This window comes from Elephantulus edwardii, unplaced genomic scaffold (genome assembly GCF_000299155.1).
Source record: "Elephantulus edwardii isolate Elephantulus edwardi_28Jun2011 unplaced genomic scaffold, EleEdw1.0 scaffold00358, whole genome shotgun sequence".
NCBI lineage: Eukaryota > Metazoa > Chordata > Mammalia > Macroscelidea > Macroscelididae > Elephantulus > Elephantulus edwardii.
The window spans coordinates 121,656-126,683 of NW_006400108.1; the positions used below are offsets into that span (position 1 = coordinate 121,656).

At 51.7% G+C, this 5,028-nt stretch overlaps 1 pseudogene; it reads left to right on the forward strand.

Annotated features, from left to right (window-relative positions):
• Nucleotides 1-204: 204 nt before the first annotated feature.
• On the forward strand, nucleotides 205-4,724 carry LOC102872019 (annotated as a pseudogene).
• Nucleotides 4,725-5,028: the final 304 nt, after the last annotated feature.

The following is a 5,028-nucleotide window of genomic DNA, read 5'->3' on the forward strand; positions in this document are numbered from 1 at the left end:
GGGCTCTACAGATTATGTGGGAGGCTAGGCTCTATGAAGAGAAATGTGGCGTCAGGGTTGGTGGAAGATCTATCAACAATCTGCCTTATGCAGATGACATAACCCTGCTTTCTGAAACTGAGAAGGACTTGAAGTGCTTGCTACAGAGGGTCAAGGACTGCAGCCTTCAATATGGATTGAGGTTCAATATCCAAAAGACAGTGGCAACGGCAGCAAGAGGACCGGCCGCCCCATAGACACCCACCCCCTCTCCCGCGCACCACCCCCCGCGACTTCCTCTGCTTGGGTGCCTCTCAGCTCTGACTTCCCCTTTCTCCTATCTTTCCCGGCACCGCGGGAAAAGCAGCGCAGGGCAGAGCAGACAGGGAGGGCGGCCGGAGCCCGGACACGGGAGCCTCCCAGTCAGTTCAAGACCCGACATGAGGGAAAAGGGCCATAGGAAGAAGGGCAGGACCTGGGCGGAGGCCGCCAACACGGTCTTAGAAAAATACCCTAATACACCCATGAGTCATAAAGAAATTCTTCAAGTTATCCAGAGAGAAGGACTAAAAGAAATCAGAAGTGGGACTTCCCCTCTTGCATGCCTGAATGCCATGCTGCATACAAACTCCCGAGGTGAAGAGGGAATCTTCTATAAGGGTCCAGGTAGAATGGGAGTATATACACTGAAGAAAGATGTGCCGGATGGGGTGAAGGAGCTATCAGAAGGTTCCGAAGAGAGCAGCGATGGTCAGTCCGATTCCCAGAGCTCCGAGAACAGCAGCAGCAGCAGTGACGGTGGCAGCAACAAGGAGGGGGAAAAGAGCAGGTGGAAAAGAAAAGTATCATCTAGACTGTCACAGCCATCTTCCCCTCAGTCAGGCTGTCCATCACCCTCCATTCCAGCAGGTAAAGTCATTTCTCCATCACAGAAGCACAGCAAGAAGGCACTCAAGCAGGCTCTAAAGCAGCAACAGTAGAAGAAGCAGCAGCAGCAATGCAGACCAAGCATGTCCATCTCCTCCGGCCAGCATCTGTCTTTAAAGACTGTCAAAGCCGCCAGTGATCCTGCGCCTGCCAAACCTGTATGGGAAGGAAAGCAAACTGATGGACAGTCAACAAGCCCCCAAAACTCAAACTCCAGTTTTTGTTCTTCAGTTAAAGTAGAAAATCCTTTGCTCGGCTTGGGAAAGAAGTCATTCCAAAGGTCTGACAGGCTGCACAAAAGACAAATGAAAAGGACTAAATGTGCGGATATTGATGTTGAGACACCGGACTCTATTCTGGTTAATACTAATCTGAGAGCATTGATCAACAAACACACCTTTTCCGTTCTGCCTGGAGATTGTCAGCAGAGACTGCTTCTGTTGCTTCCAGAAGTAGATCGGCAGGTTGGTGCAGATGGTTTGATGAAATTAAACGGTTCAGCTCTTAACAATGAGTTCTTCACTTCAGCAGCCCAAGGCTGGAAGGAAAGACTCTCAGAAGGTGAATTTACACCTGAAATGTAGGTGAGAATTCGGCAAGAAATTGAAAAGGAGAAAAAAGTGGAGCCTTGGAAAGAACAATTCTTTGAAAGCTACTATGGCCAGAGCTCTGGCCTGAGCCTCGATGAGGCCAAGAAACAGTTAACTTCAACCAGTGATGCCAAAATAAAGAAAATTTCAGCTGAGCAGCCTAAATCCAGTCTTCCTTCAGAGGCCTCTCCCATCAGAATAGCCCCAGTAGGTGTCCAGGCAGAATCTAAAGAAGAAGTACAGGTGCCATCACCAGGAAAGAAGGAGGAGCCAGAGAGCCAGGATACGGTGCTCCCGACCATCTCCCCAGACACCACCCAATCTGCGGAGCCTCTTGTTTCTTCAGCCAGCAGCACGAACGAGCTTAGCAGCATTCTTCCTGTCAAATGTCCACAATATGAAGATCTCTTGGAACAGAAGCCCATCACTGCTGAGGATTCTGAGAAAGAGAATCATCTCACAGCATCTTCTAATTGCAGCAGAAATGAGAGCCAGGATGCTTTAGTTAGATCTCCAAGCAAACCTACGAGTCCTGCAGTGGAACTACCAGTGATGAAGCCAGTAGTGGAAGCAAATCCACAGGAGACCACCATGAAGGAGCCCCTGTCAGCTCGAGTTGATCAAAGCCCTGAAGGCCTCAAGAGAAAGTCTCCTCTCATCCAAGAGGAGCCCCCGACAAGCTGGGAGAAGAGGCCGCGGGTCACTGAAAACTGCCTGCACCAGCAGCCATTTCCGGGCTCGCCACAGCCCTTTCTCAACAGAGCAGACAGGGGCCAGGTGTGAAGAGTACCGCCTCTCAAGATCCCAGTCTCCAGAATCTCCCTCATGCCATTTCCTACATCGCAGGTCTCTCCCAGGGCTCGTTTTCCAATGTCCCTCACTAGTCCTAACAGAACAGGAGCCAGAACCCTTGCAGACATCAAAGCAAAAGCCCAGCTGGTCAAAGCACAGAGGGCAGCTGCCGCCGCCGCTGCCGCCGCCCCTGCAGCCGCCTCCTTTGGAGGGACCATTCCAGGACCTGGTCCAGGGGGTGGACAAGGTCCAGGAGAGACCAGTGACAGGAAAACTGCTAGAGGAGGGAGCCCGGGCTCAGACCAAGCCATTGAAACCAGAAGAGGCCCTACCCTGGAACTGGCAGGAACTGGAAGCAGGGGAGGTACGAGAGAGCTTTTACCCTGTGGTCCAGAGACTCAGCCCCAGTCTGAGACCCAGAGCCCAGGCCAGGCTCAGCCTCTTAGTGTCTCTGGAGCACAACTACAGCAAAGCCCCTCAGTGCCTCCCTCATCTGCCATCAGCAGAGCATGCACAGGTGTCCCATCACCACCCCACACTAACCCACCCCCACCAGCTTTAGAGAAACTGAACCCCAGCAGGACAACAGCCACTGTGGCCTCGCTCAGCCACGCACAGAACCCTTCTACTCTAGCAGGCCCTGCTCTAATCTCAGGTGCCTTACCTGTTCCTTTTACAGTTGATGGCACAGTTGACCCCAAAGCTGGTTCCACTAAGAATACACCAAACCCCTCGGCCTCAGCAGAGACAACTGCTAGAGCTCCAGTGGATATGGTCCCACCTTTGGCGTCATTATTGACAACAGCCACTTTAGAAAGATTTCCTCCAGCCCACCCAGCGTAACCACAGCACCTGCTGGATCAGTTCCATCCTCAAGCACTTTGCCAACAATTTCTAGCCTTAAAGCCCCAGGAGCTTCTTCGAATATGAATGGACCCATTTCACGGCCAAACTCTAGTATCCCAGCTAATAATCCTTTGGTCACTCAGCTGCTCCAGGGCAAAGATGTACCCATGGAGCAGATCCTCCCTAAACCTCTCACCAAAGTCGAAATGAAAACTGTTCTGCTGACTAAAGAGGAAAAGCGGATAGGAGCACCCACAGGTCCCAGCATTATAGAAAGTAGCACAAGAGAGGAAATGAACGACAGGCAGTGCCACCCTGCTGCCCCGCTACTGGGGAAGGCATTGCCGGGCAAGCAGCTCCCCCAGGTTCCGAGGACCCTGCAGTTCTTCTCCACGAAGGAGCTGAGGGATTCCAACACTGACACGCACACATACCAGGAAGGACTGAATAAAGCAACTCAAGAGCAGATCCTCCAGACACTCATTAAAAGGGTGCGAAGGCAGAACACCCTCCCTGTCCTGCAGCCCAGCCAGTTCAGCTTTGCCCAATCAGGTTTCCAGGCAGACAGCATCTCCACAAGCCAGAGGTTCATGCTAGGGTTTGCCGGCAGAAGGACATCCAAGCCTGCGATGTCAGGCCACTACTTGCTGAATATTTCCACCTACGGCAGGGTGTCAGAGAGCTTTAGAAGGACCCATTCTGTAAACCCGGAAGACCGCTTTTCTTTAAGTAGCCCCACGGAGGCCTTGAAGGTGAGCTCCACAGACTGTAAAAAGCCAGCTGGAGATAGCGGCAGCAGCAGAGACGAGGACAGCGAGGAGGAGAGTACTGGAGACGAACAGGAATCTCTACTGGTGAAGAAGGAGGCTCAGGCTCCCCAGAGTTCAGACAAGAGCGAAGCTAGTCCTGGGCTCCACAGTCGAGACGCCCTGTCCACCAGTGACTGCTTGACCATGAAGAACATGAAGGCAGAAACACCTGGAAATGAGCAGACCACTTTAAGCAAAGAGAACTACCTGTTCTCTAGAGGCCAAAGCTTCGATGAAAAGAGGCTAGCCAGAGATTTTATTCAGGCAGCACAGAAGCAAGTGGCTCACGCGGTGAAAGGAAAAATGATGTGCAGCAGCCCTGAGCTTTTCAATTCTGCTGTTCCTCTCCCTGCAGACAGCCCCACACATAAGCCTCTGCTCCTTCCACCATTGCAGACCTCTCAGCTGTACGGAAGCCCCACGTAGATAGGGCCAAGCTACAGAGGGCCTGATCAACGTCTCCACCTCGTCCGAAATGGACCGCAGCTCCTCCCTACCGGGCATGCCTGACGGTAGCCAGGTGTCTAGCAACATGAGTGATGTGATGTCCTTTTCAGTGACCGTCACAACCATCCCTGCTGGCCAAGCTAGGAATCCCAATAGCCACGGCCAGACCCTTCCTGTCCAGGCCTTTTCCGAAGAGAACAGCATAGAGGATACACCTTCGAAATGTTACTGCCGATTGAAAGCCATGATCATGTGCAAAGGGTGTGGCGCTTTCTGCCACGATGACTGAATTGGCCCCTCTAAACTGTGTGTCTCCTGCCTTGTCGTCTGGTAATGGAACCAGAAAGATCACACTGTAAGGGGAGGGGAAGGGAAGAGTGGACAAGCTGTGGGTTTTGGGGGGTTTTAGTGTCCTTTTGGAATCACAGAAATAAATGCATAGGTTTCAACTGTCAAAAAAAAAATATCCAAAAGACAAAGATTATCACCACTGGACCAACTGACAGCATCAGGATGGATGGTGAAGAGATTGAGATTACTCACAGCTTTAGTTTGCTTGGCTCCACAGTCAACACTCTTGGCAATAGCAGCCAGGAAATTAAAAAATGTATTGCGATGGGAAAGTCTGCTGTTAGGGA